This window comes from Argiope bruennichi, chromosome X2 (assembly GCF_947563725.1).
Source record: "Argiope bruennichi chromosome X2, qqArgBrue1.1, whole genome shotgun sequence".
NCBI classification, from domain to species: domain Eukaryota; kingdom Metazoa; phylum Arthropoda; class Arachnida; order Araneae; family Araneidae; genus Argiope; species Argiope bruennichi.
The window spans coordinates 92,908,454-92,933,097 of NC_079163.1; the positions used below are offsets into that span (position 1 = coordinate 92,908,454).

The following is a 24,644-nucleotide window of genomic DNA, read 5'->3' on the forward strand; positions in this document are numbered from 1 at the left end:
TCCTCTAAACTGGTTTTTATTCGCCAATTTTTTACATTCTAGTCACGTCTTGACTTTCTATGTTTATCTATTGCGTAATATTATCAAATCTACCTTCAAGTTTTTTCCCTTAAATAGAACAAACTTGTTCCAGTTCCCAAACCTTTCCAAAGCACTCAAGTTCAAAGAGCAATTAAAAAAAATTATACGCAAGGTTAAAAAAATCAAGGCTTGATAATCAAGTTCGGCTATGCAAAAAACAACGCAGACCTTAGATAAATGAATGATTTTATGTGTATAAAAAACTTTTCCTGATTTCTAGAACATTGATGAAGAAAGAGAATTAATTGTCGTGTTTAGCTGAAAATAGATTTTATCAATACTTTTTAGTATCGTGAATTAATGAAGCATAAATTGTAACTGCAGTTTATTTCAGAGTAAGTTTTTATGATTTAGGTATATTCTACTTTAGTTTTTTTATTTATCAATATTATTGTGTTAGTTGCCACGCTATTTTTTATTTATATAGCTATATTTAGATTGCTCATGGTGGACTAAGTGGGTGTACCATCTTGAATTCTTTTCCCCCAGAATTTTCAAATATATATTTTCACGAAATGTTATCAAGAATTAATATATAGCAGGCCTGGGTAAAAATTATACTACATCTAAAATTTTCAATTTTGAGTTATAACATATATTTTATTCTATAGGTGAATATCTTTTTGATGCAAGTCAAATATACAAAAACAACAACAGAAATAAAAACATGCGTTCTAAAAACCGATTTTACATCACACTTTTGCAAAACTGCATGCAGCATTTGTCTTCATTTATAAAATTACTGAAATAGCACAAAAAAAAAAAAAAAAAATCAAATTTGCCATGAAAAAGTAAAATATTAAAAATACGAAACACCATAAGTATACGTTTTTTTTGCTGTATAATTTTCAAAATTAAATAGAAATAAACGAAGTCTTTCAAAAACGCAAATTTAAGGTTTCATTTTTCAGACTAAGAGCTATTTTAAAATCTAAGATTTACGGTTTCAACGTTAACTGCAAAATAAGTATTCAGAAAGTTGACATTAAACTAAAAATTTCCCTTCATTTCAAGAAGTAAATGAATAGGATTAGAAATATACGAAAAATATTTAAATTGTTGTCCTAATAATGAAAAATTGTAAAAGACAGAAATTAAATTAAGTTCATCCTAAAAATAAGTGACATGTTTAAATTTCGATACTTCAAACTTTATTTTTGCACTATTTAATCCTAGAGATTAGATATATTATCTATGAGCAATGAATTATAGTAAATTTCAACTTGCCGAAAAAGGAACTCAACTGGGTAACTTTAGTTTGATTTAAAATTACTTCAAATTATTTTTTTTGTACATATCTTGATTACATATAATTCTATTTCATGATTTTTTCATTAAAAAATTAATTTAAACCTTTAAAAGTGGAATTATTTAATCCATAATTAAAGATTGATTTAAAAAATCAATTATTTTAAGTCTAACTATTTATAAAAATATAAGTTTAACGGTAAAAAATTAAAAAAAAATGTAAAATAAAGTCATGTTTTCTCTAAACGATGCTTTCTCTAAACGAAAATCTGCGGAATCTATCCTTTTTAAATAAAAATCAGTTTTCACCTCTAGTCAACTTTCCAAATATTGAGTTTTTATTTTCTTCCAAGCAATTTATGTCCTAACCATGTCTCTTTCAATAAACATAAAAACGACTGATCAGACCTCAAAATTTGTTTTCGACCAGTCTGATATGCTTCAGGTCATTCACAGTCTGGTACATCAACTGGGTAACTAATCAGAAAGCAACAACGTTCGACTTATTCGTTTACAATGTATCAGTAGCTGAAAAACGTGCAGCAAGTAAAAGACGGCCATAACAAAAAAAAAAAAAAAAAAAAAACTTAGTAATGGATAAGTAAATAATCTTGCTAATAAACTTCCCTTCTGAGAGATTTTATGTCTTGTTTGTTGCGTATGAAATAAGTAGATGATGAATGTAGGTCGGTGATAGTCTTTCAACTTAGGAAGCCGTTCTAACGACCCAATGTGAGCCGCGACATGGTTAATTATCCAAGATGGCAGTAGAGTGTTAATCGTAGCACTTTATCATCTCAGTACGCAAGCATGACAAAAGGAACTTTATACTCGTTTACTCCTTTTCAGCTCCAAATATGTACCTTTCTTGGGACAGCAAGACGCAGATGAACCAGAATACAATCATTTGTCTTTTTCTTATTAGATTTGACCTGTTAATATAAGCCGAATTTGTAAGAGAATTCTTGATCTTTATAGCAACTTATAAATGCTTAAGAATCGGAGTTTTGATTTTTATTTAGATTTATAAATACAATGGTATAATTTGTAGTTATTATTTAATAAAATCTATTCAAAAATATTAAAAGTATCATTTATATTTTACTCAAAAATGTGTCATAAATAATTCTTTTCTCAATATATATACAGTAGATTTAAAAATATATTAAATACGAAATTGTTGAATAACAATCTAATAAAATATGATAGTAAAATAAATTCTATTTTGTTAAATTTATTTAATCGTTAAATTCTTTATATTAATAAAACATTTACCAGATTTCACTACTGCACGCAACATTGAATTGCAAATGCAGCTAATACGTACTTACTTAAATTTCATGGTATTAATGCCAGATATTACATAGACTTTAATCTGCTTCAAAAGGTTATATATAGACGCTATTCAGAGAATAATTTAATGCTTTTATTAAAAGTAATTCTAGCAATGTCGCTTTCTACCACATTTTAAAACAGCTGAATTAAATATGAGATATAGATTTACTTTATGCATATATCTATGCGTTCATAACTGAAGAAATGGCTTCATACCGCTTGTAATTCCTTATTTATATAGTGAAATGAGAATTGGATATGGATTTGAATTTTTGAATATGGATTGAATTTGAAACGATAGGAAGTTTTAACTAATCTTTTCACCTCGCTCTTTTTCTCGAAATATCGTGTAAATGAGTAATAGATAAAAAAGGAAATTAAAATAATACGAGGTCGAATATTCGTAGAAAAAAAAAAGAAAGTATGTTTCTTTTGTAATTCATAAAAGTTAAAAAAAAGAGCCACATTCTTATTTTTTGTAAGATTCTAATCTAGATATGCAACAGATTTTTAAAACTCTTATGAATGATGTCTAGAGATTTCTGAGAAAAGAAGATGAATTTGATGTGGTGCAAAGGTAATTTTTTCTTATTCAGTTATAATAGAACCTGCTGAAAAAGTATATTTAATGTTTTCCCTGGATCAAGGGATTTTAAGCTGTAAGCATCTACATTTCATCGCTTTTAGTGAATAAAGGGAAGAGCAAAAGCACATCCTCACGAAGGGTTAATGAATAATAGTAGATGAAATATAAATATTAAGAAAAAAAATGAATAAATAGGCAGCTGTGAAGAAATAATAGTTAAATGAAGAAGCGTTTTTCTAATTCAAATTAAATAATTTAATTTGAAATAAAGCAGGGTAATTGCTGAAAAGGATGACAATGCTGAAGAAAAAAATGAAAGGGTTGTTGAGAAGGATTTTGCTGGAAAAAAAGGGAAAAAAAAAACCCTTCTTAATGCCATTAAATATAATTTTGTTCTTGTTTTAAATTATCACAATTAAACCTTGCTAAAACTTTCAATCTGATTAATTGTTTCCCTGCATAAAATGCTAGTATTTGGTCGAATTGATTAATTTAGTATAATTTTAAGCAATCCTAACTTCGCTGCTGTTATATTGACAGAAATGACAATTTCTTGAAATCTGATTATAATTTTTCATAATTTTTCTTTAGATTAGTAATAATATTTATAATGTTAATAAAAAGGTTATGGCAATATATTTCAGTTTGAATATGTAAATTTAAAACAATTCTCTATTTCACTGATTTATCATTTTAAAATAGTGCCCTCTTCAACAATAATAAACTAGAGTTTTATTGCCTCACGATCAATGCATTTTCGAATATCATAATTTTTCCGTTATTTTAACCTCTGCCTCTCAGCATAATGTCCTCCTAAGATATGATTTGATATAAAAGATTGCAAATTTGCTTTCTCTTAATGTGATTTAGAGTTGGCCGATCACGAGTTACGATTATGCGTTTCAAAAGCGCATCGCATAATTTATGCTCCACATCATCGTCGCATTCATATTTTAAAATCCTGATTTGATCATTTAAAGACAACCTGCATCAGAAGCGTTTTAAAGTGCGACATTTTAAAGGTAATTTATTGAGTCGGGCGCATTGACTAATGGAAAGATGTATCTATTAATGGGATCAAGTGAAATGTGGTTGTGATGTGTGAGAGAGAGAAACCACCGGGGAAAAACAAGCGAAGGTCGGCTTGAAGAGCAGTAATTGCTTGTTTCTTCCATCAAGAATATTCTGGGGGAGCTACTTTACAGAAGATCCGTGGGAAAATTTTGGAGGGGAGATTTTTAGAATGAACAGAATTTATAAATTGATCATAAACTTTGAATTTCCGAATTTTTTTTCTTTTCCTCTGAAAGTTTTCAGTGTTTTTTTTTACCTAAAGGGGAAAAATATAAGTTTAATTTTCAAATACTATTTTGGATCAAAATTCTCAAAAGAATTTTGTGAGCATTTTTCTTATATTGTTAATCAACAGTGTTACATTTTAGGAATCCGTACATACTTTTTGCTTTGGAATTTATAGAATAACAGTAATTCTACTACGCACTTTGAACCTAAATCTCAAGCTCGAGATTTTGATGAATCTTCGTTTTTTTGAATAGCTCTAAATCTCAATTTTTTTTTGAAATTATATTATTTTTACCGTGAGCTTATGGGTATGATATCTCAAGAAAAGCAGACCTTAAGCCAGAGAGGGATGGAATTTAGAATATAGACATTCCATCAAAATTGCAGAATTGAATTGTATTTTCGGCCAAATCTTTCAAAAGCCAGACTATTTATTAGACTATTTTCAGAAATATAATGAAATTAATTGCTAAAAATGAACACTTTATGCTTATATTAAAATCAAGGCTATGATAAAATATCGCTCTAATTTTGTCTACGGGAGAATTTTCACTCTGCTTTTCAGTTCTTGTAGACATGATAGCTATAAAATGAAAAAAAAAAAAGTTGAATAAAATTTTCAAGTCATTTTTGCATCAAAATTGCAGATATATGTTAAATTTTAGAAACTTTGTTCGGGAAGAAGTATTTTTTAATGTTAAATTTTCTTCATGATGCTTTGAAAATAAATTAATAAAATCAGTGCTATATTCATAACGATTATTTAGATATTGATTAGCTAAAGAGGATTTTATTTTATGCATCTAAGATTCTTCAAACGTTTTAACTGTTAGAAAAAATAATGAAAAGAAAAAATTGGTCCTACTGAAAATGTAATGAAACAAACAAACAAACAAATAATAAAAGTCTTGAAGTAAAAGGAAAATTATTGTACTTTTATTAAATTATATATGTCTTTTGGAATAATTACCAATAATAATCTTCATTCATTAATCTCCCCAAAATTTAATTCATCGCAGGATAAAAAAAGGAATTTCCATTTTCCTTTCAACATATTTTATGAGCAATAGGACTACAGTTTTTCAGATATCCAAAGGCTATTATTTTCTAGGATGCTATTATATACAATATGCACCTTGAAAATGAAAAAAGTTTTCGTTTTTAGCTCTATCATGTTCGTATGGCAATTATCTAGAAGAAAAAATAAGCTATTTTTTGTTATAAAAACATTTAGAAATCATCCTACGGCCTTTGTTACGCTCATTTACAATAACTTTTCTACAGATAATAAAGCTACAGAACAATCAACCGTACAAATCAATTTTATGCGTTTTACGTGCATATGTTTTTCTTCACTGACATTTTTTTCTTTCTCCTCTGACCGTGTGAAACACGCATAAGCGGAGTATCACTGTAATTATCATACAAATAATCGTCCTTTAATGAATAAAAAACGAACCTACTTTTCCCTCTGTCGAAAGAAATCGTTCAACCCAACGCACTACTTCGTAACAATTGGTTAAATGCACGATTCCAAATCTTAATGGCTCTAATAGCTTCAAAAAGAACTCTTAAAGTAGATTCTCAAACTCTTCCGGGCAGGCACCCGGGTGAGCAATGACCTTGAAGCACCAAAATATATCTAGAGTCCATATTTCACTGGCCATCTTTGTTTCAAACTGGCGCAGCTGGAAAAATCGGTTACAAATGCCTCAGGTATATCACGAATCAGACTCGTGACATTTCAGCAAGTCTCAAACGCAGGTGGTGCCGAAATCAAAGCAGACTTTTTTTTTTTTTTTATGCTCTCTCTATTTTTTCTTTTCTTTTTCTTTCTTTTCTTTTTTTTCTTTCTTTTTTTTTTTTAGCCAAATGCATCACACACAGAAATTAGCATCCGCATATTCTGGGTATGCTTGATTGTAGCAAATCCGACTTTATTAGAAGAGGGGAAAAGCCCTAGAGGATATTCTGAAGAGATTTCATTAAAACCGTTTTTTTCTTCTTTTTGTTTCATGAATTGTTTATTTCAGCGTCGTTAATTTGAGAATGTCAGCGTGATATTAGAAAAACTTTCTCGCCATCCAAATTGATAACCAGTAACTAAAAAAATATTTTTAAATAAATATTTTATGGTAAGTAATTTTCAATAAAACGTATCATGATACATTATTAAAAAATAAAAGCAAGCCATCAGGAAGCAAAAATCGTTTTAATAGATTTTTAAAACAAATTTATTAATTGTTTTTCTCTTCTTTCATTTTAGGTTTCATAGTTTGTTAGTATGAGCGCAATGATAGCAAACTTCATTCTGTAATAAATTTTCCAAATTCGAGCTGATGATTAATATACAGACAAAATTAAATAATTAAATTTTCTTTGCATTAAAAGAATTTTTCATATATATATAGCAGAATAATTTGTGACAAAATTTTAATTTAAAAAAAATCATATTCTATCAGTTTTTTTTTGTTTACTAAGAGTTTCTGAAACGATTTCATATGAAAAAATTTGATCATACTTAAAAACTACAAAAAAAAAAAAAAAAAAACCACTGGGAAATTACCTTATCTAGAAATTGGTGCAGTTTTTATTAGAAAAACGATTTGACAGATTATACAAATAAATCGAAAGTATGCAAGTTATGACAGTTGACTCAAAAATTTTCTAAACTAGATTTTTTTTTCTTTCACATCGCCTTTCAGGGAAAACAAAGTTTTGCGATTCCAGATTCGAAAGTAAATGCGACAATTAGATATAAAAAAAAAGGATTAACACGATTAAAATTTATTTACTATACCTAGAGGGATATTTAAAGTCAAGGTGATTTTCTCTGCTTTTTTTCCTCTAAAGCATTGAAGATCCGAAAAGAACGAAGAATGAACTGAAAATCGCCCATACTTCCTGCACTACTACCGTACACAAATACTTGGGGATTTAAAAAAAATTCTTTTGTATATAAGAAGAAAGATTATTTTTTTTAACATTAAAGATTATACTTAAAGATTATTTTTATATGTTATAATTTGAATATTTAGTTATTAAACTCTTTAATGATCTTTGATTATTTAATTATTAAAATGCGATTAATAGTGTTCCTCTTGGAAATCCAACTGGAAACTCTAATTTTAATGACCAGAAAGATCCAGCTCGTTTACTATAAGTGGACGAGCCACGGCTTCCTAGTGGTATAATGGCCAAACTATATAGTTTTGGTGCATGATCATCCATGTTGTTTAGAGTAAACGATAAATTATATTCCTTAGTATATCGTATAAAATTTTTTAGGATTCAAGCTGTCACATTGTACCATAAGTAATAAAGTAATTTTCCATCAGGAAAGCATTATATAGTGACTCATATAATTCTTGAAGCTTCATGGTTTTAAATTTATGGGTATATATTTTGTTTAAACCGAAAACATTATTATAATTTACTATCTTTGTAAATACATGTATCTCTTTTATTGGCAGCTACCGAGATGCTCTACTATATGCATGTAATGGAAAGTGATGAGATGGTTAGAATTCTAAGCTTAGTTTTAGATTCATTGCGACAAAGAAAGAAGATAAAAAGACAAAAGTAGGATAATTATGTTAATTATTATTATTAAATATGTATACATTTCAATCGTAGTTTGCGTAGATTCCATGTGTTTTAAAATGCATACTAAAATATAATTTGCAAGCATAAAAATGTAATCTTTATTTTTATATTTGATTTCTAACATAAAAAAAATAAAAACATTAAAAAATATCTTATTTTTTTTAGGCGGAACCTTTTATGTTTCAATTGGTTGCACAAGCTTCTTATTTTGCAATGTACCATGAATGCTTAAACATTTGTCTTTGAGACAGTATTTCAACCGAAAATCGAATCAGGCCTTATTTTAGCATCAATTTTTTTCAACATCTTAAATATACATAATGGTAAAAAATATAAAAAGCAAATAGAGCAGCAACTAAAACTTCGAAAAAGAAATTATTAAAATTAATACTTTCCTTTGTGAATTCTAGTTATTTTTTTTAAAAAACCTAAATAGTTTCATGTACATTGTGTGTTAACAAATAAGAAGAAACTGAGACAACTTATGGTCAAAGTTTAATGAACGTCATGTTAAGAATTACAATATGTAAGAACAAATGATGGATTATGTAATTTAAAATGTCTGAAATGTTGTACAATACTGTAGAAATGTGTCAATATTGTTTTACTATAAGCAAGATAGTATTTATATATTTGAAAATTTTTCTTACTTTTTTTTGTAGCTTTCAACAAATTTAAGGAAATCTGCAGTATGCAGCACACTATATTATATCCTGAATTACTTCATGGATTACTTTCTTTTTTAGAACTTCTTTGATTGGGAGAGTTTTCAACAAGAAGATCTAGAATGCCGATTACTTGGGATGAAAAAATATGTGTTCCCTTTTGCAAAATCTCAGTCAAATAGAGGAAATATCTACATGTGAAAACGTTTTGTTGTGTGAAAAAGCAATTAATATACTTGCTTAAAGAGTCATCAACTTTCATTTTAATTCATTCATTTAAAAATGTTTGTCATTTCAATAATTTTAGAAATGTAAAATTTTTCAAAAATAAAAATAAAATCGTACAACCTGAAATTTCTTGTATGAATTTTACTATATATAAATGAATTTATGTCGAAAATGAAAGATCTTTGAATATATTCTTAATCTTTTTAACGATAGATATTTTATACATTTTCTGTTAAACAAATATCACCTAATGTCGTTGTTTCATTTATTATCAGTGAGTTCGTAACATAATGTTTATGGAAAAGAAAACGCACCTACCGAAGAAAGATTAAGAGCCCCTTTAAAAGTTTATTGAAATAATAAATGCGGTTTCAATTAAGCATAAGAATGAACAAAAGAAGATCAAAAGATTAGATTTCACAACTATAATTTTTCTGCTTTCGATAGTAAAGGAAGATTGATAATTTTTCATGCCTATTTCGAAAAACAATATTTACTATGAATGTGTAACTGTAGATACAATACAATTCTTTTAAATAACGCAAGTAGTGCAATCATTTTGAAAGAGCAAACAATATCTACAACGAACAAAGCTTTTAAGTTTCAACTTTTTGCATCCAATCAAATATTTAAATAAGACAAGCAAACCATCTAAACAGAACAAACAAATTATTTTTGGATGAAAAGGAAATCTTTCACTCAATATTAAAAAACAAATAAACAATATTTTAAATACCGCTTTCTCAGATATTTTTGAGGAGTTTATATTTTCTAATCTGTAAAATGGCCTTTAAGCTCCAAATAATAGATCTAAAATATTTAAGGCTCCATTTTTGGTTCGCCATATATTAATCATTTTAAATTTTAAATCATTCTAATCTAATATGCAAGATTTAAATGTCTGATTTTCCCGGCTAGGAACCCATCGAAATATTGCAATAACTTAAATATCCCCATAAAGATAATCAGTGATCTGTATCAAATTCGTTCAAAATTTTTTCGTTAAAAATTAACTCATTTAATGGATTATTCTTTAAAATGAAGCATAATATATCATAAATAATAAAATAATTTGAAAGACTCTAGAATGCTGCATTATTTATTGCTATATAAGAAAAAGCATCAATATTGGTCTCAAATTAATATCTCAAAGAGACAGAAGTAATATGTTGGTTATATACTTTATATGAAAAATGTTTAGTTCGCATTCTTGGAAAGAAATTGTCTTGAAGTGCAAGAAATAAAATTTTTTAAACTTTCAAATACTTGTGCCATGAATACACTAATTATATATTATTTGTACCTGTAATATCTTAATCAAAAGCTTTTATTTGTAAAATATTGAAAACTTTAATCAAATCACTTTAATCAAAATGTTATCTATCTGAAGTAGTTAACAACTCATTTAATCCCAAAAGTCTTTTCTATTATCACCAAAAAATATTTGATTTTTTTTTGAAGTCAGAAAAATTTTTGAATTTTTTTAAAGTCACAAAAATGTTTGAATATTTTTTTAATGTCATAAAAAGATTTGAAAGCTTGACTTAAATTTTATGTTAATATTGTTTGAAAAAAAAACTGAGACAAAATAATGAGGTTTATTCTGTAATCAATTTTAGAATTCCAAATGAATCTATATATAGCTATTCAAAATAAATAGAATATATTTCAAAATAAATATTCCACAAAGTTTCCATAAAAGAAAAACTCGAACTTAAAACATTAAAAATGTTTTCATTCAGGTTTAGAATCTTTTTTTTTAGTAAAGAATTTCATGAGTTGTCTATTGGGAGAAATTAATCTTCATTCTTTATTCTATTAAATCTTACTAATCTTTATTCTATTAAAGATTATATATGGACTTTTAAAATCTTCAGAATATAGTAGAAATACAGGGTATGTTACTTTTCTCTAAATGGAAGTGTTTTATTTTAGTAATCTTTATTTAACTTTCTGCTGAAAATTTCATATAGTTTTTGAAAAATGGTAAAATTCAAAACTTTACAGGCACAATTTAATCTATACATATCATATTTAAAAAAGATTCTGCAAAAGACATTTTGCGATACTATCAGTACAAATAAAAATGTTTTTATAATGCAGTTGAAAATGAGTTTTCATTAATGAAAGATACAAGTACAAAAAACAATCCTGACCTTTATACTTATGGAATAATTAATTAATAAATCACAAACGGAAGATTCCAAAATTGCCCGGGGTTTAGGTTCCAGTTGATTTGAATATGATTAACCGCCAACAGTATTTTACTGCTCATTTAAATTAACTGGCTGTCTCTTTCGCTCTAAAAATAACCTTTAAAAGCCAGCAAAAAATTAATTAAATCTCTTTTTTCCTTTTTGTTTCTCCCGTTTGGCCCGCATTCCCCAAATGCGCTCCCGAATCTGCAGTTTGTAACCCATCCCATCTTTTCAAAAAGGAGAAATCCAGCGAGTTATTTTAGAATGTGCATTAAAAAAAACATGGAATTGCCCACCGAGGAGTAATGTATGCATATAGCCTAAGAGAAAAATCGAACGATACCCTTCTCCCCGCCAGAACGACCGAATTTGTTAAACGAGTACTGTCAAAAAGCCAGAGCCAGCCAACCTGCGTAGCATGAGAGAAATAGAGGAAATAAGATTCCGGATAGTTAACACAATTTATGATCATACTTAAATTTCACTTAAAATATATTTTGGACTGCTTTGGAAGAAATCAAGAAGAAATGGAAAATTCTCTTGAGATGCGAGAGGTAAATCTGAACCTTTCGAAGAACGATTTGAATAAAAAGGAATTCGTTCAACTGATTTGGACAGACTGATCAAATATTGGATAAAAAGTCTCAATGAATTAATATTATCTTTAGATTTCAAGTGAATTTTGCCCGAAGGGGATTAAAAAGAGCAATGAATCTCTTCGATTTTAAGTTGGGCCATTACTTTCGTACTGTTAAAAGATCAGAATATCTTGCAACTTATTACTGGAAATTGAAACCGAGGTTCGCATTGCCGTTTTTCTATTTCCCTGCTGTTAACTTTTTCCTTTTATTTCTTTTCATTCTGTTCTATTTCTTTGAAGTTTTATCTTTAGATTTATAATATGTAATTCAGAAAAGCTACAAAATTCATTGAAAAATTTTAACCGCCCAACTGCAAAATTTTTAATCGCTATATGGATGGAGGACTTGCAATATGTCTAAATATTTTTGATATATATATATATATATATATATATATATATATATATATATATATATATATTCATTGCAATTTTTGAGACTAGCGATCTTAGCAATATATAAAAGTTGGTTATGGTTAGCAACCGACTGCAGAGAATTTGGCAGATTTTTTTTTTCGCTCTTAACCAATATTTTAGTTTTTTTCTAGCATGCAAAGTTTCTAGTAAGTAAATAATATAGTGCTTTCTCGTTTCGAAATGTACTGTAATGGGTTCAACTAAGAACCATTCAGCTATAAAACATTTTTATTATTCATTATATTGTAACATTTGTTTTGATGTGATTTAGTTTTGTATGAATGATTTAGTTTTACATTATAAGTTTAAAATTGCAAAGAAGGCATGCTTCATGGGCACGACAAAAGAACGGTTAAAAGGACTTAGGAGCATTTAAAAAAAATAATTTGTTAACTTTCTTCTTTAAAATAATTTAAAAATAATTTTCCCTCTGTCGTGTTTATTTTTAAATAATTTTCAGTTATTAGTTAAAAAACGAAATTACGAAACTATTTTACGAAATTATTTTTTTTAATATTCAGTTTGAATATGAGTTTTAGGTAGAGCCATACAATTGTAAGAGGCAACTTCTCTGTAATAAAAAATTGATGAATATTTGATCATGAGTACGCTTCATTTAAGTAATAACCAATACACAGAAATTAAATTTATTTAATTCCAAAAATAATTTTTTTGCATGTAAAATGAGAACCAACTTCCTTTTGTTTATGATTTCTTAATTCCATTTGGGTCATTTCTGCTTTTTTTTTATATCGCATAATATCAGTTGTATCAGTTTAAGTAGGTTCAATTACCATTATTATAAATAAACAAATAACCGCATACGAAGAAAGTCCTTTGAATGTAAATATGTCATTTGAATTGAATATGTTATTTGATTTGAAATAAACAACGTACCATTATAAGAATATTTTCTATTATTTTTTACAAGCTTGGCGTTTCTCAAAATGAAAATACTTTTATATCTTTTATTAATAAAGAAAATTAATTATGTAATTAATTGTCTCGAAACTTTCGCTAGACCTTCCTTGTGTTTTAATATTTGTGGGGGAAATAATAGTATAACACAACGAAAATTACAATTAGCACTTCAAATCAGGTTTTGTCAGCTACTTGATATAATTATCGTATACGAGAGAGAAAAATATATTTAATAATAATATTCGATTGAATCCAACTCGCACATAAATAAATGTGGTTGCTTTTTGAAAAACACAATTTTTGCAATGTAAAAAATGCTTTTATAAGAGATAATAATAATTTCATGTAAAATGACACATTACTATGCAAAAACCTCTTATCGTCAGCAATTTTATATTATTTAAACAGAGAATATCATTTATATGAAGCATTTTTTTTGTAATGTAAAAGATGCTTTTATATGAGATAATAATAATTTCATGTAAAATGACACATTACTATGCAAAAACCTCTTATCGTCAGCAATTTTATATTATTTAAACAGAGAATATCATTTACATGAAGCCATTTTTTTAATCTCCTAGCTTGTCAAAGAAATTCAGACAATAAAAAAATTTTATAAACCGCCGAAATCTGATTTCTTTCTATAATTCATTAATAATTTTTATAAAAAAATAGGACAAAATTTAATTAAGCTTTGGCAGGGATGCAAATAAAATGATATGAATGCCAATATTATACACATTCAATTGGAATTGGAACATTTAAGATAAAACAATCTTTTCTATATATGGAATAGTAGTTTTTAATTCGTGAAAAGATTATTTAATTAGTTGGTACAAAATTTTTACTAAAATCTTCTTTATGTTCCATAATATCTGTGAGCAAAGCTTTTAGAAAATGTATCCAATAATTTTGATTTTTTTTTAATGTAAAAGATATTGCCGAATTTTAATTTTGTTTATATACATTTGAAATAAAACGAAAAGAAATAATTATCATAAATAAACAAAATATATAAACCGAAAGAAAGATTAACATTTTTCTAACACAGAGCGCACAAATTACAAAATGATATTTACCTTCGAATAAAAGCTCGTAAAGACTAATGTGCGAAAAGAACTGGCACAACAACCGAATTGTTTATGCATTCATATTCACAGTACTTCTGCTTTTAAAGAGGTGAAAAACGTATGTAGCAGAAAGTATGACAAGAAACACCTGAAGGGATTTAATAGTTTATAAATATTAATAAGGAAGGGACGGGAAGCTATTTCTTAAATGCATTTGTACTTCTGTACTTCTGAAATAACATAGAATATAATCATAAAATCTCTCGTAAAATGGCGAAATGTGTGCAAATTTCCGAAATCTTCACGTTTATTTAAATTGGAACAGTAAAAGTAATAGCAATATACCTCATAAATTTTTTGCAGCAACGCATCTTTAATATTTAATAAGTGTAGCTTGAATTATGTCATAATTTGTAAAAATTATATGCGATATTTCTAGTTCTACTTGGTATAATTTTTAATAAAAATATTTAAGACTTTATTTTTAATGATTTAATGCGTTGAAAGCCAAATTTTAAAGATAAATCCTGTTTTTTTTTAAAAAGCGTTTTTATGCAGCCTGAATAAAAAATTTTAAGGCCAGTAAAAAATTTTGAGTAAATAGTAAAATGAAATAAAAGGGATTTAATAACTATTATTGTATCATTAATTATTAAAGTGTATTGCTAATCAGCAACGTATCAAACAGAATTTGTAAATATATAATTATCAGAAGAAAGTAATGTATACAGAGTTAGTATTTCAGCCTGAATAAAAAATTTAAGGCCATCAATAATTTCTAAAAATAAATATTGTATACTGGATTAAGTATTGCTGCAATTACATAGATTGTGAGGAATGCTCAAATTCATTATATACTTCTTCAAAGTTTTGATGCTCTTTGTGAAGATGGCGAAAAGTAAGATGTTAGCTGATCATGAAATAACAGATCGAAGCTTTTTCTTTAATAAGAATGAGTAGCCGTACTATTGCTATAAAGATAAGAAGATCAAATACTGTAGTTAACTTTTTTAAAAAACTGAAAAACAATTAGGGTAAAAAGAACACTCGGAGAAGACCTAAATATTTGTCCTCCCGTAGTTAAAGAAGAATTTGCAGACTTGCATCTTCTGAAAAAGTACTCAGCCATCTCTGAATAAGTACTAGGAAACTTATTCAGATGACAGACTTAAATGTTTGTCAAAAAACGATGTATAACACAATTAGATCTGGAAATTACATTTATACAGCAAAATTGACTAAGCCTCAGTTGCTGCAGAGGAACAAAATCCAGCGTTTGAATTTCAACCAGCAAGTCATGATCATGGGACTACAGATTGATTCATATAGATTTTTCTTGCTAAAAAAACGGAATTTGGATGAATCAGAAAGAAATATTCTCCAAGCGCCAATAAACGGTGGTGAATTAGGGACGCTTTGTTTACAATGGCGTTTGTTTATAATTGCATTCATTTTGGGTAAAATGAACTCACAACCATAACAAAATGCAATAGCAAGTCATTTTTTTACCAAATGCTGAACCCAAATGGGTGACATTTGCATAAATAATTTCATCCATGAATGTAAGAATATATGAAGTAATTCGCAGTAATGGCTTCTATACAACTTTCTAAATGTTTGTACTTTTTCTTATATGCTTTTATCTTTGTTGGCCTGGAAGTTTTTTCTCAGGCTTACGTATTGATCTGTGAGTTCTATAATATTTTCTGATAATAAAACATATAAAAATAATTTTTCTGCCTTTTTTACTTGTATTTAAGATTAATAATTATCACTCAAATGATATTACAATCCAGTCTAAGATTTCTCCATTTTCTGAAAATTTTTTACTATCCTTAAAAGACATTATTCAGATTGCAAATATGTAAGTCGTATTTTAATATATTTTTGGGAATTCATATTTACGAATACTTCTTTATTGTACGTAAATTTTATTACTTTAAAAAAAAATCTCTCCTTTGGAATAATTTAAATAAACAGTGATGTATTCCAATTATATTTTATATTTTTATTGTTATTATTATTATCACGAATTAAAGTGGAAGAAATACCAAACTTATAGAAGAAATTTGTATACTCTCTATTATCCGTGAAATCTGGGGGCATGGTTAACTTAGATAGACGAATTATACAGATGATCCACAAAAGGATCTAAAAGATCGCAAATCAAGACGAAAATGCTGTTTAATTTTTTTTTTTTTTTTCAATAGGGAGCCAACAAATATGATTAAGACTTGATAAACAGTAGATTTATGTCCATGCTTTCTTACAAAAGAAGTGATTTTTCTTGGCATTAAACACCTCTTTTTTATTTATAACTGAATTTTTTTAAACAAATTTTAGGACCATTATGAATTATCGAGAGTTAGGTGTATTTATTAAAACTAGGCGTGACTAACACAAATAATTGAATTACACGTATAATTCGCAAGGTGATTGAAAAAGGAAGTAAAATCAACACGGAAATATTTTTCATTTTTAAAAAAAATTTCTTTAGGAAACCTATACAGTTACAGTTACGATTTAATAAAATGTAGATTTATACACTTACAAGTTGAAAGTTTCATTTTTTTTACAAAGAAAAAAAAAACATTAGTCATTTGGTTTGTCTGCGTGTGTTAACAGTTCTTTTTTTATTTTTTATTTTTCAATAAGATTTTCAAATTATTGTGAATAATCAAGGTTTACCAGCATTGCAAATTTCAATAACAGTTTCTAATAGCCAAGTGAAATATGTTAGAAATATAATACTGGAGATATTAAAGAAAGAAAGTATAAAATTGAAGGTTTTTATGATCAATCACTTCTCCTTTCTTATTTATAATACTTAGAAATAGGACTTTTGATTGACATATATATTTATTTGATTATTCATTTTTTTTTTGCTGTTGGTTAATTTCTAATATATATATATATATATATATTTGTAAAAAAACTGAAGAACAATTTCAATATTTACAATGAAATAAAACTGAAACGAATTTTTATTATTTAGGTCGATAAGGAGCTTGAGGTTTGCTTTTGTGTTAATCATAACTAGTTAACAATGATCGTGTTATTAAGCACTGAATTTAAAAGGAGTTTTATTTGTACAAAGTTTTTTTTGGCATAGTATTTTTAACTGAAAACCTGACATGGCTCTTTTTAGTTAATTTTTAAACAATTTGCAAAGGACTTTAACGGAGGTTTTGTATATCTTTTATAATAAAATTTAAAATAATGCCATCAAAACAGAACAAATGGCTTATAAAAATAATCTACTGGTAAATGTTCCAAGCTTTAAATAAAAAACTGGTTTATTAAAGTTTTTGAGATAATTAGTTTTTGAAAATTCTCCTTTTTAGAATGCAACATTATCAATATAATGCTATAAAGTATAATACAGTAAAAATATAATTATATTAAAAAACAATCTTTCCTGTTTTCTACTAATTTTCCTGTTTTGGAAAAGTGTACAATAAAAGAAAGATTTAGGTTTTAAAGTATTAAAACTTCTTAACTTATTTTAAATTAATTAATTTTAGTGTAACGTGTTTTGCTTTAATATATTAATTAATAATAATTTAATATACTATTTAATAATTTTTTTCTTTAAAATAATCTTAAGTATTTATGATCTTACACTTAAAGGCCGCGAATTTCTTGAAATGCAAATATTTCATCTACAGGTAATAAAATAAAATGCTTACAGTAAAAGTAAATTTAAATTTTCATTATTTTTTCATCTCATGGTCATCACAAATAAATTATTATAGGTGAAAAATGAGATTTTTTTTCTTTTCTGTAAGCCTCGTTTTATACATTGGTAGCGCAAGAATAGTAGCTGAAGACGAATAAGTACCTTTTTGCATGTATTCCCATTTTGAAGTATTTTTAGTTCATATTAATAACCGATTTTTGAACCTGATTTATAGTAAAAATATTAATAGAATAGTTATTACAGCTAAGTTTTAAAACGCTCTTTTTTTGAACAAAAATAATCCGAATTTTGAATTTGACAATTCTATAAAAAAAGGCTGTATTAGAAAACGAACAAAGATAATTTTTTTTGAAAAATAAAAATGTCTAGAATACCAAAATAATTTTTTTTGCTGTTTTGGCATGTATTTTCAATTAATTAAAGCAATCAATTAATTAAAATTCAAATATAAAGCTAAATATGGAATTGAAGCTGTTTACTCACTAATGTAAGCTGTTTCCAAAAGCCGATATTCAAGCCATTCTTGCATGAATGGAAGGGAAAAAAAAGATTGTCCCTCTAAAGAGAAATTCTGTTTTCTTAAACTTTTTGAGCCATGTATCCATATTTTCTTTCGAAAGCTCTATACGGCGCAGTTTTCACATATAACGTTTTTCAAAACGCTAAGTAATGCAAACATATACGTAAAAAATAGAATTTTTTAATAAAAATCAAAGAAATTTATTTTATATAATTTCAGAAAGTTTCCAATTTTATTAAGGCAAAGAAAATTTACATAATAATAGGAAGGCAATATTTGCTCATTTCTTGATGAAAGATCTGATATTACTGGTGGCGGATGAGGGAGATAACAGAGATCTGAGCTCTATTTTGACTTTCAATTCGCACACACTAACACACACAGACACACAGAAATCATAAAAGGTAGTTGTAAAAAATAAAAGGAGTCACCACAAGATGTTCATGTTTTTACTCCTTTTGTAACAGCTATTAAAATAATTACAAGTTTTCCACTGATGGCAAACCAGATTAATTCACTTGAACTTCTTATAGTGAATGATAAATTACAAGATATAATTCAAAATTTAGAAGAAATTTAGTACAACCTTTCTCTAAATGAAACTGGATTCGGAATCATCTAAGTATTCTACTTATATATTATTATTATAATAGTAATAGTATTAGTAAGTAAGTAACATTCTAATCATTAAAATATTATGGCGATAAGCTTTTTTTCAGTTTTTAATTTGATTTGGTTCAAGGCTTTAGACTATTATTGTTTGTGCAGCCTGATAAAGAATAAATTTAGATCAAGATCTATTAATTATTGAATATGTAAAATGTAACATTTACATTGAATCCATAAAGTGTGTTCAATTATTAAGTTACAAGTGAAAACAATGTTTTTCCACCTAACAGCATTCTTAATACAAAAATCATTTTCACTTCTTGCACTAATAATGCCATTTTTTATTGCTTGTTACGCAAATGTATTTTTCTAACAACACACTTTAGAATTTATAAACTTCAGCAATTGTTTGATAGAATTGATTAATAGATGGATTTTTGTCCCAACTGAAGACAGCTTAAACACGTTCTCTATCAGACATATCAACGTGGCACTTAAGCAGATTTCTTTTTTCTAAGGAGTTTTATTTTTTAAGAACCTGCATGCGGTTGTGTCATTTAACAGATATTAATTCTTCGCACTCCTCATTTTCGAAAAGGCATTAAATATAGCTTAAAAATTTATTGATAAATTTAAAAAGAAAAGACGAACAAATCAGTTTGAAGGGTTAACCACGAAAAAAAAATTCAAATTGATTTTTCATCAAATTCTATAAAAGAGATGGGAGCTCATTATAAAAAAAATAAACAAATATACTTGAAAATCTAAATTAAAAAATAGTTGGAACACATTTCATGTATAGGCTCTTTCTTTCGACTTCTTTGGTGAACTTGTATAATTTAAAAAAAAAATCTTCAATATATAAGAAACTCTAAGCCAATAAAATACTGGCTCTACTTTAGTGAGCTTGCAATATTTTATTCGACGTAGAATTTATTGAAACTATCTAAAATTGGCCTAACCACCGTCTTTTTTTTTTATGATGATGCCTAGTTAACCAGATTATAGTGAATTATTATAATATCAGGATGATGACTGGAGAACTGACGAAATAATTAATTCTGGAAAAGAATGAATACAGAGTAGAGAATTTTCTTCCAATAATAATTTTTGCATTACAAATAAAAATGAAGTGAATGTGATTCCTAATCGTAATCATCCCTCATAATGAGGTATGATTAGAGAGATTTGAATCAAATAGAATTCAGTATTTTCTTTTAATTGAAATTATAGACTCTAATAGAGAAGAAAAGACCCTGAAATATAACTAAAAAGGGGTTGAAAAATCTGTCCAACTTTTAATAAACAAAATAAATTAATAATTTTTTGAAAAAAAATGCAAAGGAATATTGTGTATGATTCACCCAATTATTTATGCTTATCAAATCAAAATTGTTTTGATGTGTTCCACTTCAAAATTTTCGCCATTTTATATATATATATATATATATATAAAGGCTTTCTGTGCCAAAGTTTCTGCAAAATAAATAACATCATAGTTATATTTTCTCTATCTGTCAGAAAAATTTGAATCGCTACTTATTATTTTATTCATCCTACTTAACTACACCTTAGCCTGTCACGGCTAAACAAAGATGTAACGCTGATGAAGCAGGAAAACAGAACTTTGTTTTTCATTAGTATTAAGTTATTCTAAAATGTCTACAGTTTCTCCTTATTTATTCTGAATACTAAAGAGTTTTTATTTGCTGGAAAGAAGTTTCCGCCTTCGTCGTTTATTACGAGCAAACTTTCTAGCTTACAATTCTAAAAGCAAAGTATGAATCACAGATGTCCGTGATTTATTACAACCATCGTATCTGGACACTGCTCCCGCAAAAGTAAACAGTCGTCGTTTCTGAAACATGTCACCCTCTTCATATAAATAACACCTGCTTTATTAGGAGCCTTTTTTATTGATCGCCACTTACTTACGACCTAGGTGCGTTTGCCTGCTTTCTTACCAGCTAAAGACGGATTTCCTTGACTGGAGAAGCAGCACTGAAGAAAAAAAAATTCTTGTCACTCTGTCGCTCTAGTAAAGGAGGGAAGAGGCGAGTCGTTTCTTTGGCGGCAGGAGGCAGCCCGTTCAATTAGCAGGTAATAAAACGGTTTGGATGGAGGCGAAAGTAAAAATCGGAGAAGGCACATCTATTTTATAGGGTAACTGGAGATTCCTTTATGATTGTTCGAGAACTTGGAAGGTGTCGTCGCTCACCATCTGAAGCGGTCATCGTGATTATCTGCGATAGCGTTTCGCTTTTCAGGTTGCATTCATCAAGTTATTCGTACTTTTGTAACTGTAAGCCCGTAAGTGGCTGGGGAGTGATAGCGAGAAGAAAGCCTTTTCTCTTCAGGAGGGGGACGGTAAAGGCCTTTTTAGCCGTTGGATAAATTATTGGTCGTTAAGCTTTATTTTGCAACAGGGCGGAACATTAGAGGGGGAAAAAAGACACAAAGCTTTTGGACTTCTAAGGTTACTCTGGTACTATCTCGTTACGAGTGGTCCAAAGGAGTGCCTGTTGCCAAGAAATAACTAAAAATAAAAATTGGGAGGTAGCGAAGAGATGAGGTACTCAGGGCTGAAACAGAAGTGCTACCATCTCACAGGAGAGAAAATCTGAAGAGAATAGAATAATAAAATGAAGCGATATAACATCACTGTCTATTAGAATTGAGTCGTTTTCAGTGTCCGATTCATTATTGAATATATCTTTCACAAGAGCACCGATTTTTGTGCTGTACATTGGCTTTATTTCAGTGGGAAATCTATCATGGATAGAAAGAGAAGTGATGGAACTTCATTTCGAGTTCATAATTTAGCTAAATAATGTGTAAGTAAATTTGCAAGAAAATATAATGCTTTGAGCACCTATATTTTCAGAAAATACGGCAAATCCACGAATTTAATTTGTAACAGCAAAAAGTAACGTAGGTGTGCTTGTCTATGACGAATAAGCAAATATATAAGAAGCAACTCTTTGGGAGTTTAAATTTCCTATGACATAGAAGCACGTTACCTATCCTTTACCTCAGAATGATGTTTTTTAATTACTTTACTTAATTTTTTTCATAATTTCGTGTGATTATTAACAAATAATCCCTGGTTCTTAATACGAAAGACCAACCATTTTTGGAGGTATTCTGTGAAATAGAAACATTTTTCAATAAATATATCAAGCAATCTAGACATCAGAAATACAGATTTGCATATTTTTGACCATAGATATATTCATGATTAGATCTTTCTTAAAGTATTTTTCACTTTTATTTGTATAGCTCCTCAAGTAGAAGAAGGAACTAGTGACTTATCGCCTCTAAGAAACTATTTTTAACATGAAGCAAAATTATACAAGGGCAGAAATAACTTATCAAATTCCAGAATTTCTCAAAGATAAGAACTAAGTATATCTTCTCCACATTGGTATGTAAAAGATTTCAGATGAATAAACTAATCTTCTTAAACATGAAATCGAAATTTCATCGAAAAAGCATCAGGTATATGAAGCATAAGAACAGATGCAATTCTTCAAATCAAGGGTCTTGAACTTCGAATGCAAACTTTTTACAATCTCAAACCTGACTTCTCTCCTAGTTTCAAAGCAAGAAAACCCTTTTGTTGAAAGAAATCCAAAATTCAGAAAGAGACAGAAGTTCATCGCCCTGTTCCCTCATCGGTTTCCAACTCTTTAACTACCTGCTCCCGATTCAAGAGTAGAGAAAAAATTAGAGAGATGCTTAGCAATAAAAAATAGTAAGGGGTCAGGTTGGGAAAGAGGGGTGAATCCCTGTAAGAAGGAGATCTGGTTGAATGACACTTAAGGAACCGTGTTGAAGGAAGGCTGCTTTTCTGAAGAATGTAGGAGCGGGAGCCCTGGGAACGGTTTGGGTGAAAGGGTTCAACATTCGACTTCGAATAAAGGATATTGGCCCCAACACCTTGCCTTAGATAGAAGGTGCATTTGCCTTAGTTAGAATCTCTTTCATTATGGTTTAACCAAGATATAAAATTTGATGATTTTTAATCATAACCATTGTCCAGCAGTGTGAAGAAAATAGCGCCCGAGGTTGAACACATAACCATTGGGAAATACCTTAATGACCTATCTCATGATATTTTATTTAAGAATTTGAACAGCAAATAAAATAATTTAGTAACATTTTGTCTCATTAATACATTCCTGCATATGAATTAATATATATTTTTTCTTTTATTTATGATGTGCAATTTGTCTATATCGAGCATAGCCAACAGTAGTTCTTTCCTCAGTTTACATCTAGGGTATTAAACTGGAAGCTACAGAAATTCAAAGCTCTGTTTAAAATATAATGGCTGTAAAACTTTGAAATGCTTTATTATGCTGTTAGGAGAAACATTGGAATGAAAATTTTTTTTTAAAGATTCTAAATTACTGAGATAAAATAATAAACTATTATTTAAGCCAAAATAACAAATGCATGGTTTTAATGTAAAAATAATATACCTCCCTTTAAAATACAAATAAATACATGGAACGAACTCAAAAGATTTTTTATATAAATTATTTTTAATTAAAAAATAATTAATTTTCCAATTAATTTAATTATTTCTTAGAAATTTCAACAGAAATCATTCGATCGAAAAGTTCAACAAAAATTACTAAACACGATTAAATTTTATATGGAAAGTTGGAACCCTATTCTAAAAGGTTGAGAACCGCTGCAGTAGATGGTAGAGGAAGACTTCCGTCTTGAAGAATGTAGGAAAGGGATCCATGGGAAAAAAGGTTGGGGAAAAGGGTTCAATATACGGTTTCAGGTACCGACAGAGGATATTGGCCTCAACATTCAGTGTTTACATGAAGGTGCATTTGCCTCTATTGAATTTTTTTAAATGAAAAACATATTTAATTTAAAGATTTCATTGGACAAATGCTTTGATTATTGTTCAAAAGTTCAGTGTTTCTTAAAGATTACGAAGCAATATCTATATATTTAATCTATTACAATATCTATATACGAAGTAATTGGACAAACCAAAGAACCAGTGCCGCTAATCGGTCCCAATCACCTATCCGATTTTGTCAATTTTTAATTCATTTTTAGCTTACGTTCCCATGATGCGTCATCAGTGATGGTCAAACACCCTCCATTTACGCGAGAAATATCAAAAACACTATTTCATTATACATTCTTTAAGAGAAAAGACCCTGATAAAATTCACGACCCACAATCTTTAAAAATTTTTACCAGTTTTTATTACATATGAAAATTTATGACCCTTAAGTACGTTATCAGAGCTTGCATCCCTCCCCTCCTCTCCATTTTCTAAAGATTTCGTAAAATAATTCGTCGGTACGTCCAATCTCAACAATTGACCGATTTCGCCATCTTGCAGGAATAGCTAAATAATCAAAATGCTTTATGATTATTGTGCAAGTATATTTTAAAATAACATTTTTCTTTATATCGATGATATATTTCATTAAAGTTGGTTGTTATCTAAATTAATACTATTAATATGGTGAGTGAAGAC

General features: G+C 28.0%; 1 protein-coding gene and 1 long non-coding RNA gene across 3 annotated transcripts in view; one reads left to right on the forward strand and one right to left on the reverse strand.

The window, feature by feature from the left end:
* LOC129960310 (uncharacterized) overlaps window positions 1–9,162 on the forward strand; it is a 33,814-nt gene extending 24,652 nt beyond the window's left edge. For both annotated transcript variants that reach the window (XR_008783572.1, XR_008783571.1), the window contains 2 exons: window positions 8,026–8,134; window positions 8,905–9,162. This is a non-coding gene — a long non-coding RNA (uncharacterized LOC129960310). The remainder of the gene's footprint in view (window positions 1–8,025; window positions 8,135–8,904) is intronic.
* LOC129960309 (NGFI-A-binding protein 1-like) overlaps window positions 1–24,644 on the reverse strand; it is a 281,783-nt gene that overhangs the window by 221,993 nt on the left and 35,146 nt on the right. The window lies entirely within an intron of this gene.